We start from the raw sequence: 13,988 nt of genomic DNA, 5'->3' as shown, positions 1-13,988 counted from the left end.
CTGTTTGCACACACAGATGAGAGATAATAGTCTAAGAAACTGGTCATTCCTATACTCGGCTGCCCTGTGAGAGCAAGAAAGATGATAATCATTCATCACAATAATCAAACCGTGAGACACGCGCAGGAATTCATGCAGCTTCCCGCAACATCTGACTAACCAAAAAAAAAATGTACTTTTAAGTTAAGAATGCAAGAACATGAATATGTATGTGGCTTGGTTTTTAGCAGCAATTCATACACAGTATCTTTATTCATTTCAGTACAAACTGTTCCTTATAATTTCCTTTGTGTTTATATGTGTCTGTTATGCTGTCCTTCAACTACCTAGTTGCTGTTTGTTTCCTAACTTTAGTTTTCGTTGTCTTCGTATCATGTATTGACAAAATGCCTTTACAAACTAAGTTTAAAGCCATATTCGTAAAAGAAATACTTTCATATATTGGGAATTATGCTTATCGATAGATGAAACAATCGATACCACTCTGAAGCTACAGCCAGCAGGTTAGCTTAGCATAAATACTGGAGCCAAGAAGAAACAGCTAGCCCGGCTCTGACCAGAGTAATAACTGGAAGGTGGATTGTGTCAACTTTGGACGGAGCCATGCTAACGGTTTCCTTATGTTTTCAGTCTCTATGCTAAGCTAAGTTAGCCAGCCGCTAGCTGTAGCTTCACATTTACTGTTCAAACACGAGAATGTCATCGATCTTCTCATCCAAATCTTGGCAAGAAATTGAATAAGTGTAGTTCCAAAAATCTACTCAGTATTCTTGCAAAAAAAACTACTGCTATTAACGATATTTTTGGAACGACATTCTTGGAACGAGAGTGACAGTTGCATTTATTGACCATATAAACATGCATGAAAATGAGGGGGAAAAGGACGGCAGGCTCATCAAAAATCATTCATCCCAGAATACAAATCTGGTACATTGGATTAACTGCTACTCACAAATGAAACACAGACTTCATCAACTTTCCAGCAATTTGTACTGACAGCTGATAACCCCTCAAACATCCGAGCAAACATTAACCCTGCCCCTCAAAATGATGGACTGTATTATGTTCTAATCTCCCCTCAAATACTCGATAAGAAAGGCTAATTTGAGCGCCGATGGAGTTGAGAATACAGCCGAAGCTCCAGAATAAATACAGATATCGTATCATAATCACAAAGAGGCCTGACTGCACACATTTAGAAACAAATTGGTCTCTTCACAAGTCCAATCACAGTTTCAGAGAGTTGATGCCGGCAGATTGAATTCTCTCTAAATTGGCATGGCAATGTCACAGATGCCACTTCAAATGAGGTTTGAACATATATTCATTCTGTAGCTCATTGGCTCGTGTTAATCCTCTCCATTTGCCACTTGTCAGCGGCGAGTGTCATTTAGCGTTGCCATCATCGCACAGTATTTCCAGCCTTTCAGTGACTCGCACACAAGACGTGTCCGTCTTTCAATCAGGCAAAGAGGCTTCAGATCAGCTTAAACTTTTCTGGCCACTGATTAGATAATAAATTATGCCAGAAACTTATCCAATTTGGCAAAAATGTGAAGGCTTTGTGGAATGATTTACAGCTCAAGAGTCGGTGGTGTGTGGATGCAGTGATCCTCAAGTATGGAGTTCCCTTACACGAGTAGAATCAGCAGTAAAGGCAAGCGTGCGCGGTGGAGTTAAATGGCTAACCTTGAGGTGTTTCATCAACTATAGTCTCCGTTTGAGACATTAATCATCAAAACCAAATAACAGGAACAGCAAAAGCTTGTAAAACATCTAATACTAAACCTCCATGTGTGTGAAAATAAGAATAAATTGTGGTGAGAGGTCAACAAACTACTGGCTGCACCGTGCCTTATATCCAGCGCACCCCCCCATCTGAGGGCGGTCCATTTTAACCCGTCGAAGCCCCGCCCACTCGCGACAACAGGTGAGCTAAATCTGCTGGAGACGGCAGGTAAACTGGTGCCGCAGGCCTCACCGACGCGTTGTACGACCACTTCAAACCGGAAGTGGCGTTTTCCACCCATATATGTAACTCTACCGCTTCCCTTCACCAAGGTAAGCGCTTGCTGCTCGTGCTAACGTGCATGTTATCGCCTGTGCGCGCGCGTGCAGGTGAAGCTGCGATGCCCCTGAACGCCTCACCGTGCTTTCTTGTTTCTGATCTCGCGCTGCTGCGTTTATGTCATGTATGCGCGTGTTCCTGGGCGTTATTTCCTTGATTGTTGTTATCTTCCTGGTGGCATTGTGTTGCCTTCATGCTCTTGATTTAATGCATTGAAAATGAAAAGTCACATTTGAATATTCATAATTATCTAATGGGTTGAATTGGGTGACATCTTGCTTCCTTCTTTGGGGACTTTGCTATTGTCTCATTGCAAATGTGATTGGCTAGTAGAGGATTTAATTGTTTATTTTTTATTTAGTGATATAAATATTTTTCTTGTGATATTGGCTTCTTGTGGAAACTCATACTCTTGTCGCTTTCCCGAGTCTTCCCATTTTCTCCATCTCATGTTCAGCGAGGCATTAGATAAACATTTAAACTCAAAGCGTGGTTCACATGTCAGCTTGCTTTATTATTATTCATATCATAGACACTGATCTCCAGTCTGCTTCATGCTGCTGCTGCACTCATTTCCAATCTTAAGTTTACACTGCATGTCCTCATGCCCGTCTGATGCTTATTTGGAGTTTAAGTTTATAATTATCCGCTGCATAATTGATGTGTCTTAGCCTGCCGCTGCGTACTGTAGCAGGTCAAACCCCATTTACATGATGTTCACTTCAGGAGTTGGAGGTGCTTTGTTGGATAACAGCCACATGGATGGTATCATAGATGAAGTTGGGCTCTGTATTTAATGAGATAATCAATGTTTTATTGTGGTCTCTCTTTCAATCTCTGCTTTGCTGAGCTTGTTGTATTTGTGTTGATTTATGAGGTAAATGTTACTTGTATGAATGTTAGAAATGTATTCTACATGAGTCGAAAGACGGCCTTCTAAATTTTTGACTGACGCCGTCTGGTTTTCACTCATGTATTGCTCCCTTTATTATTGAAGCTAGTATTGGCCAGTAACATCTCATGCACTCTTACCAGAGAACGTAATGTCCAGTATGTCGCCTCAATAAACAAAGTTGTCAACAGTCCTCACAAGTTTTCATCAATCTTCTCCAGATTAAACTTCACAAAACAAAAACGGTGCAGTTTAAGGAGTTTTAGTTAAACTTCAATCCTCTCTCTCAGCATGAGACAAAAATCCCCCAAAACACAGATCATATTTTCTGCTATCACAAACAAATCCGTGTTATTAGAAGGGTAATTATTTGAATCTGATGATGTTTATCCGGCCTGCTCGATGATAAATGCTTCTATGTTTGTGTTGGCCACCTCACACGCTCGATTCTGCTGCTCAGTTCCCCTGAGGAGCGCTGTGGTTAGGTCATATGATCTCACACTACTCATCATCTTCCCTTTGATGAACAAATGAGAAGTACTGCGCCCTTTGAAGCATTTTTTTTTGTGTGTGTGGCATGCTCAAGCAATTAATGCGTACGTGAAAAGCCAAAGCGAGAATAGATGAGATACGATGACGCGGGAAGGAAACGAGGGACGGGTTTCAAGCTTCATCACCTCTTTCCAGGTGTCTCTGCCTGCATGATTTCATCTGTGAACTGCAATCAACTTCCGTAATGAAATAAGTAATTAACATATTATAATTGTGCTACAGTTTGATTTGACAGAAATCATTTTCCATATCTAATACTATGCTAATTTAATCTGTTCTTCACTCGCCAACATGACCTTTTGTGATTAAGTTTCATGGCAGATTTCTTCTGTGTTCGCGTGTGTGTGTTCGTGTGTGTCAGGGATTTATTTTAGAGACTAAAAATGTACAGATGTTTCTATATTACAGCAGAAAAAAACGTTTTTTTTGTGAGCGAATATGATCTCCTCCAGTGCGAGAACATTAATCAAGTGGTGGATGAGGTTGGGATCAGTAAATGTGCAGATTCTGACCTTATTAAGCAGCTCAGGTATACACTATAGGAAATGACACTGAATGCAGTTCTTTTGGCAGTCGTAAAAAAATGTTTCCACCATCAGTTATATAAGTTCTGTCTCATCACACCAACATGTGCTTGACAAAAAAATATCTTTACATAAGTAGCATTCAGCCTAACAGTGAGAGCAGAAGTGATAATGATGCTCTTATATTAATATGTAAAAAAAAAAGGGAAAAAAGGAAGAATATAGGGAAAGAAATGGGTCTGATTTGTGCATATTTTGGGGTGTTCACAAATCCCGAGCAGTTTAAACACGTTTAAAACAGTTTAACAAATGCACACATTGCATCCTGATGAAATATTTATTTTTTTTAGATACAGTTTTCTCACTGATCTAATTCTTCTTTCTTTCAAAAAGTTCCCCGTCTACACAAATGTTTGTGACGTTCTTTTGTATTTATGAACAGATTGTTCACGGATCATTAATGTCTGCACACAGAGCGCCCGATACGCACAGATTGGGTCACATTTGCTTGTGTGGAGTTTTGGGACTATTTTCTCTCCAGCTCCGCACAGAGCTACAAATACATGCTGCGTTTAAGTGCTTGTGGAAATCTGGGACATCTGGGCTTTTTGGTGAAACCGTGTGTTATTTCAGTGATATTTTCTAAACGCATACATGGACATTTCTACACACAGAAAGCTTTTTAAAGGCAAAAATGATCTGATTTGTTCTAATCTGTACATAAAATACTATTTATTCCGATGTCTCTTGGTTCAATTGTTTCGTATTGGTGTGGACATTGGAACCAGCATTTGTGAATACAGCTTTTTTCTTCTTTTTTTTAAGTAATACACATTTGTGACCATTTTGGGATCACTTTCACTCCATGAAAATATGCCTTCATCCATAATGTGTGGTTTAAAAAAATGTAAATCCAGAGACTATGAGGCAAAACATCAGGGATGAAGACGTTACCAACACTTCTATCTTTCCAAGACAGTCATTTTTTGTTTTTGCATAAAGCTTAATAAACCACAACATGGCAATATAGTACAGTATTAAACCTTTTTGTCATTTATCATGTATTTCCTTTTGTCCCTTAACAAATACTCTGCAAACCAACCCAAGCCATCGATCCAAAAGCAGAAACATCTGAGACGTGTTCAGGGCTTCCGCAAAGCGGAGTCCCCTCCCTCCTTTAAGTCCACGTCTCCTGGCTGAGACTCAAACTCGTCAGACGGCGTTATCTCTGTGAAACCAATCTGCCTTCAGCTATCAACACACTAGCAATCACACTCATGAGACACCGTATTTATGGTGATCACATGAGACCCCAGCTATCACGATCACAAGTTTTTCATGTTTGTGAGATTTTTACCCTCCAGAAAGAGAGCAAAATAAATATCATTTTCCCCATAATTACAAAAGGTCAAGCAGTCTGTGAGGGATGCAGGAAGTGGAGAGGAAGTAATCAGAGCAGCAGTCTGGCATTAGGAAGACTGACAGAATATGTGCCAGCCAGTAACGAGACAGCAGCGTGCCGCCGAGCCCCCTTGTTTTGCCGCGTGACGGCTCCAAGGCCTCGGGGTGCACTGACAACATTACCATACTCTTCACCTCCTATATACAATGCCCGTGTCATCGCCGCCTTGGTGTGGCGTCGCCCATTTGAGACTTAGACACCGCTGCTATTTTAGAGTGTCACTTAAGGTTTCAGGCATGAGCTTATTAGTTCAATCAGCCTCAGTGCGGCTGCTTAGTGTGTGCCAACTTAAAATCCCATCCGAGTATGTTGCACTTGAATGCCAACTTCTCGCCGCGCGGCTCTCACAGTCGAGTGTGAAATTTGATTTCTTTGAGTAGAAGGTGGTTTACAGCAGCGGCGGTGACGGATTTGAGAGGAGACTTTTAATTTAATGGGAGTGTTGCATTTTTTTGGGGGAAGTTTTGAGGTGATATTCGTATTACTGAAGCACACGTGTCTGCTGTTGTCAAGCAAAGTGTCCATTTTGATTTATGTCTGCTTTGCGTTCTTCCTCAGGGATTTCCTTTTCACCGCCGCGATACTTCCTTTCATCCCCCCCCCCCGACCATCGCCACCTGCCTTTTGATTCTCACGTGAATACGACCGAGCCAAACGACCGAGGTGAGAATAGATATTTGTTTTGTGGCGATGAGCTTGAATCTTTCTCCAAACTGTGAAAACAACGGTTTGATTTTATTTTCTTCCAGGGACGTCGGTGTCGGGTTACGCTTTCTTCTACGTTATCACTAAATACCTGAAACAAGATTTATGTCATTTACCGTTTAACTTTAAACTTTTAAATCAGCTGAAATATAAACCAAGTGCATTAATGACATAATAGTCATAATTACATAATAATCATAATTACAATAAATGGCATTGCTGTAAAAATATTCAACTCAGCAATTGTATGTTATTGTATTTTATAGAATTTCAAACCTGCCAAAACATTTTTACAGTCTTTGTATCATTAAAAGAAGTATAGGGACCTCATTGCTCAGGGTCCTTGTATGTTTTTATGACTCCCTGTGGGTGGGACTGCAATAGCAGACTTATAACACACCAATATAACAATTGTTTGAATTTCAAATCAATCTACAGATTTCCTGAATTCATTGTTTAGTGTGTAAAATGTTAGAAAATTGTGATTTTTTTTGGACTGAAATGGATCATTTTATCATTATTAATTATATAAATTATTCATTGAATAGCAAAGTAGTTGCCAATTATAAAATTTTCTGTCAAACAATAAATCAACAAATATTTTCCGCTCTAAAACAAACTGAATATGAAACAGTGGTGTGTTTGCAAACCTTTTTTATTTGTCCATGATAAAGATTTACCAGAAGACATTGTTTTACAAGAGAGAATTTACATCATTGTAAATTATGTTTCAGTTCAAAATGTAGTTCTCGCTGAACTTCTTCATCCTTCAGTTTCTTTTCTTTCGGCTCCTAATTTAAACTGAAATGTGCAACTGTGGTGGTTGTAGCTGTTTGTAAAGTGATTAATCACATTATCCTCCTGTGTTTGCGTCAAAGAATCTTTAAGAAAGACTTTAAATCCTGAATTGCTCTCAAAGTATGTGGATGTTATAAACTGTCTCTGTACAAAAGTGTCAAATGAATATATATATGTAATATTTCCAGCGTGCTGCTCCTCTCTGAGTTGTTTGGAAGGTTGTGTCGACGGCTCTCTCTCTCTTTCCATCAACTGCTGCTAAGTATGCCAGCTAAAGTTTGACACCGCCGGGCTTGAGCTGTTGATGCATGATGATACGGATGATGCAGCGCGTGTAATGCTTTGCTTACAATATCCGGACTCCATCTTGGATTCACATTATTGGCAATGTTGGGGAAAACAGGTGCGAGCCAACAAACCAATCAGCATCCGTCAACGGAGGAGCAGGAAGATCTCCAGCCAACTCTAAATGTGTCTGTTTTACGCCATCATGCAAGTGGGTATAAATATAAATATACGTTAAAAAAAGGATTGATTATGTAACCAGCATTAATGCAGAAAGGAACATGTTTACATTCATGCTCCAGCTTATATTATAGGCCAAATGATAATGTTGATTAAAGGTAACTGGCTTTAAGCTCTGAAGGATCCTCTTACTGTCGGGACGGAGATCTGTAAATGTGTGTGTTGACATCAATCAAGTCAATCAGTCATCAATCATTCACTTTAATGACATGTTAAAGCATGAGAACGATGAAGAAACGAATAAACACTGAAGCCTGGGAACTTTTTAATTTCATACCTTTACCTGTAGAACAATCAATCAGATCCCATCATCACGTTTAGTTACATTTTATCACAAGTATGACCACAAATGTCTGCGCTTGTATTAGAGATGTTGTTTCTCTTTTAGTGTGTGTGCCCATACGTTAGTGTTTGTGTCTGGAAAGAGAAAAGAGCTTCTGGTCGGCCCGACTGGAGCTTGTTATTCTACCCGGCGCTCGGCCGTACAGCAGCCCCATGAAAAGAGAATAATGCTGGAGAATCATAGTGCTTGGCTCTCTCCCCATCCTCGACCTCTGAGTCTCTCTCCCTCTCGCCCGTCCTCTCTCTCTCCCCCTGCAGTGTGTGTGAGTGGTATCCATCTGTCAGTTGTCAGTGCCAGGGAGTGATACAGAGAGCTGTCACTTCTCGTCAGCCCACGTTGGTGAGGCCTTTTGCAGCTGCCCTGCCTCACTCGGGGCCAGAGGAAGTGTGTGTGTGTGTGTGTGTGTGTGTGTGTGTGTGTGTGTGTGTGTGTGTGTGTGTGTGTGTGTGTGTGTGTGTGTGTGTGTGTGTGTGTGTGTGTGTGTGTGTGTGTGTGTGTGTGTGTGTGTGTGTGTGTGTGAGGGGTATTCAGGGGGCAGTAAAGCAGTTAAAGTGGAGACAATCGAAGGGAAGCTGGAGAGGGATTGGAACCAGCGCAGGATGCACAACAGATTGTAAATATCACATTACCTCAATATGTTCAGCACTGCATTACTGTGACGTGAAGTCATCCGTGACCTTTATCAACCTCTGTTGGTGACCGATGGGAACTGCAGTGATGTTTAGAGACGCCGCGCACGACGTGCTCGGTACAGGCTAAACCCTGAAGTAAGATCAGAGGAACAGCTCAAACATTAAGCATCTTTTTAAGAATCATTAAACGAGAATTATTGTAACCAAACATTTAATACCTGATTGAATTTCATTATTTGAAATACGTTTTGCCTCCTGGCTTCCTCACAATAATAAAAGGGAGCCTGTGTTTTAATGGACCTATCACATAATTCTATTATACACGGATGTAAAGAGTGCCAGTAACAACCATTACATAACCTTCTTAGGTCTACAGCAGCCATAAAGGAGAAAAAGAGGATGGGATTTTTTGGCTTTGAGAAAATGGAAACATTGTATATTGCTGAAATGATTGGTGAGGTACAAAGAGTTACTGAGTACTGTAATGTGGAGGACGTATGGAAGTGGAGACCCCAAATTCCACTTATTTGCTCTCAAAAGTTAGTTTTTTTTACCATAAAGCTCCAGAAACTGAAATCCACGGTGGAACCAAATAAAAAAACACAACTTGTACCGTTGCTAATATGACATTCGAGTTGGACATCTTAGCACTTTGCAAAATACTTAGTTAATACCAAAAATGTAACTTTTTAAGTGGGTCCGTTGCTGCTGCTGAATAAGAAACCGCTGTAACGACAGACCCTAAAATATCTGTTACTGTGCTTGAATGGCCAGTATATAAATAAAGCATTCTGGGTGATGGAAGATGTCTAAGGCTGCTGTGGACACAGCGTGCTTTGTGTTACGAGCCATCCAGGACGGCAACAGTCGTCCACACACAGCCGACAACAATAATAGTCTTTGACTATTCAGCATCAGTCCCCGACTCGTCAACACCACTCTCTCTCTCTCAGTAACAACTGCATGACTGGGCTGACATTTACACTTTACCGCCGAAGATGTTTATTAGTCGCATTGAACAAAGTTTGCTGTGTTTTTCCTCAAACGCAAATCCAAATGGGGCAAGAAAGTTGAAACGAGTGTACCGGGATTCATATTCATCACATGTGAATTTAGGAAAATGTCACGCTCAGCCTTGTGTAGGAAAAAAAAAAAAAGAAGGTTCAAAGCTTTTTATGTTTTATGAGTAACATGGGACACAGGCTGTAAAACCACGGGAACAAGCAACAAGAATGTCTGTATTATGAGGTTAGAGCAATTAATTCATTATAATCACCAGTCTGGTCGGATCCTGATTAGTTGGGATAAAAACAGTTATAGTGAAAAGGTACTGCAGACACTTCACACTCACTGGAGTCCACTACACAGCATTCAGGAAGTATTTCACCTCAAGTGATCTCTTTTTATCAAAAGTATCATTTGCCTGTTGCGATTTGTAAATGCAACATTTCCTCCTCCAGGGCTCAGCAGGGCGAAGTCATCCCACAATCAGCCTTCTTCTGGCTTCTTTTTTTCCGTGCATTCTTGTTGCTTCCTCTTACAATCTGGCACCTGGTCTCTGATTTCAGAGAGGCTGACTCCCAGAAACATCCAAAACAAATGGAGAAAAATACAGGCAGAGAGCAGGATATCTGCAGATACTACATACTGATTTATTTTTATATATTTTTTTTTATCTAAATGTTTTTTGGGGGGATCCTTCTTTTTTAAAATGTTCTCTAAACTGCTTTCTACTTGAGTTCTTGTGTTTTTTGTTTCACACGTTGGACTCTTCGCTCTGTAACCTTTTTGAAAGATATTGCAAGCAAATCAAAACAAATGTGTTCGTGAACGAGAGCAGAATGTTGATAGGCGAACGGCTCCGTCTTACATTGTCGAGTGATTTATTTTACACTCATCAGTGAATGTTTCTTCACCTCTCTCCCTCCCGGCCTTCAGGAGCTCCGAGACGACGAGCATGACGGCTCCTGTGTAATGTTGATGGATCCGAGAGCCGAGGCCTTTCTTTACCTTTATCTTCCGTCTCTCAGCCGAGTCCTTTCAAATAACTGGATGGAGAAACGAAGCTGATCTACAGCTGATACAGCTTTGGTATTGATTGATATGATACCGTTTAAAACCAGGGGTGTGTGTGTGTGTTTGTGTGTGTGTGTGTGTGTGTGTGTGTGTGTGTGTGTGTGTGTGTGTGTGTGTGTGTGTGTGTGTGGAGAGCTGAAGCTCTTATCTCTAACAGATAACAGAGAGACACGTGTTGTCGTTCTCTGTCCTTTCTCCCTTTTTCTTTTGTTAAATTAGCATGACTAATTTGGCAACATGATTGCCACATTCAGCAACGCTATAATTCAGAATGTAGCTATTATGGTGAACATTTCGGGAGAAAAATGCCCACATTCAGGCAAAGTGCAGACTCAGCAGAGTTTCCCGAATCATTCGGTAACACGACAGAAACACACGGCAGTCGGGGCACCTGAGTTTTCCAGCGAGGAGGACTCACTGCACTGATGGATAAAGCATCTCAGACCTGGGAATGGTATGTTCAGCAGGGAAAGTACAAATGTGGGTTTTTTTTTTGCTGACTTTCTGTAAGCTTTTAACCAGGAAGTAATCAGGGCCGAGCTGAGAGCGTTGTCGTCGTCACCAGTGAGGAGCTCCACTGTAGGCTACTGAACACCTCTATCACAAAAGCACTTAAATCCTCACTTCTTTGATTGTCAAGCATCAGTGTTCATTGTGAAACCATATATATATGAATATATATATATGTATTTATGTTGTAAAATACAGAAGAGAAAATTGTTCAGCTGATTGTTTCCCACCTTATAGCCCAGTGGTAAATATTCTCTATGTTCTGTCTCAACATGTCTGTGATCTAAGCGTGTCTGTCTCTGTGTGTGTGTGTGTGTGTGTGTGTGTGTGTGTGTGTGTGTGTGTGTGTGTGTGTGTGTGTGTGTGTGTGTGTGTGTGTGTGTGTGTGTGTGTGTGTGTGTGTGTGTGTGTGTGTGCGTGTGTGTGTGTGCCTGATACGTGGCATTAGCAGGATAAATAAAAATAAAATGTTTTTTTCGAGAGAAGAGAAACACTGCACACCTTGTAAGAAAACTCTCTTCAAAGCCTCCCCGCCGAAACTAGAAATCCCTTCCTGAGGCATCAGTGAAATCAGAAACAACAAACGTTGCACTTATGCTCCTGTTTAGTTTCTCAAATGTTGGTTTTTTTCTTCTTCTGCTTAAAAGGAGCTATGTTCAAACGGTTTAAAAAAAAAGTTTCAAAGCACAAACGCCTCCCCCCTTAAGAATGTTTCAGTTTTTGTCTTTCTAATCTCGGTGTGCTCAATGCAGACGCATGCAGAGTTTGTTTTTACTTCGATGTCAATTTGTGACAAAAGGTTGGCAAATTGTGACAAATTGCTTTACCCTGAATTTGCCTCGTCTTTGTTGGGTTGCACTAGAAAGAAAGGATTTCGACTAGAATGAGATTAAAATAATAAATACTTTAATGCCATGCTGTGTTGCAAAAAAATGTAGATTAATGTCAAATTCCTATTAATTAACTTGAATACCGTAAGAAATAAATCACATTGAACCGAACGCACAGTTAAATTGTCTCAAGCAACAATGTGCAGACGGGAGTTTCCCGTCAGTGATGGAGGAACATGTTGATAAAATGTTACAAATACTTGCGGTGGTTGTTTGTCGATAGTGGAGGTTTTTAGAGCCAGTTTCAGATGATGTCGACACACCACCCAGGAGAGAGAGAGGGAGAGAGACATCGAGAGAGATGCAAGGAGCTCTTGGCCTATATAGAAGTCCCCGTGGGAAGGGTTGAGAATCTTTGATTCTCTTTGAGTAGGCATTTTGTCATGTTTTATATCGTTCAACTAATAAAACACAAGTCCTTGACTAAAGACTTGGACTCCCTCTGGACGTCTGCTCTACATTGGCAGCGATTGTTTGCCTTAAATGCACTCCTCCATCTTTCCCCACATTGGCAATTAGCCTACTTAATGCACTAAACAGATTCATTTACCGTTCGATAGGAATACCCGATGCTCGCCCCGATGACGATTTCCTCACCTTAAGACAATTTCTTCTTTAAACACACCTTTTCACAATTTCCGTCTTTCTTTTTTTTTTTTTGCTACTTGCTAAACGAGTCGATGCAGGATGGTGGAACGTGAAGCTGAAAACAAACTCTCTGAAGTCTCCTACAGAAATGATGACTTTTTAATTATAAACCTGCTGCTGTAATTATGTCGGGGTGAGAAAATCAGATGTTAAAAGAAGAAAGAAGAAAAGAAGAAGACTACGCTAACTATGCTAATGCTAACATGCTCACAATGGCGATCTTTAACAGGTAGTTCTATGATCTTCACCACGCTGACCATATAAGCTTAGTGAGTTTGTACGCTAACATTTGCTAATTAGCGCTTAACGGCGGCTAAGAACGTCAATTTGATCATGTGATTTATTCTGTTCTCTCCATGTTGCGCACATGAATTAAACAGGATCTCCTGCAAGCAAGTCAATACATGCAACACATTAGTTTTTTTGTTGCTTTACACTAATTAAGACGCATTTTGCCGACTACAAACGTGAACCCGTTATCCTGCAGGCAGGTGAATCCGTAGCAACGCCACCGACGGTTTGGCCCCACGGCTGTCTCGCTACCTCTCAGGCATTTTAAAAAGTGGAGCGGAGGGGGAGTTTTATTGTTAAGTGGGCTTGGACATAGTAAAGAGCCAAGAGCTGGTGTTTAACAGCACTATTAACGGCCGGATGGAAGATCGATACAGCAAGGTAGAGGAGAGGCGCATCTCTGTCACCGTGATGTGTTATTAGTGCCCGACAGTGGAGGGATCTGGCTTCCTTCCAGTCCCTGGGCCTCGTCGTGTACTTTGCTCCACAGCAATTAAAACACACAAAAAAAGCCTCCTTCCACTCTGTGCTACAGATTCAACGCCAGTAAATAACCATTTTATAAATTACAAAAGCATTAACAAGTGTCGGTGTGCGATGAGATCTTTGACATATAGGAATAATACCTTTAGCTGGGAGATTTATTTTGGCACCATCGAAGCGATATCCTCTGTCTTTTTAACAACTGCGATGCCTTCAAGGTCCTGGATAATGCACACGGATGCTCTCGTACTCGGGGACCGCAGTCAGGTTACTCTTTATTTTGTTGCAGATGCAATTTCACCACCTCTTGTTCCTCTAACGGCCGAATGATGTATAAGCAGTGCGTCTCCGTTCAGAGTTCACTCGAGGCGATATCGTGTTGTGGAATGGAGTCTGAGCATTTAGAGAGCCTCACATGTTCATGGCAAAAAATAACTGCTCTAGGAAGCCGGATGTCTGATCTCTGGAACTTAGTTTGAAACCACGGCACAAGAATGATATTCTGCTTTGGTCGAAGTCGCACTCGTGTCCCTGACTTAAGAACTTATTACAATGAATCCATTTTCTTACCTTTGCAGGAACTGCTGAA

This window comes from Eutrigla gurnardus, assembly GCF_963514095.1.
Source record: "Eutrigla gurnardus genome assembly, chromosome: 17".
NCBI classification, from domain to species: Eukaryota; Metazoa; Chordata; class Actinopteri; order Perciformes; family Triglidae; genus Eutrigla; species Eutrigla gurnardus.
The sequence above is the reverse complement of the archived record's forward strand: the minus strand, read 5'-3'. Positions refer to the sequence as shown.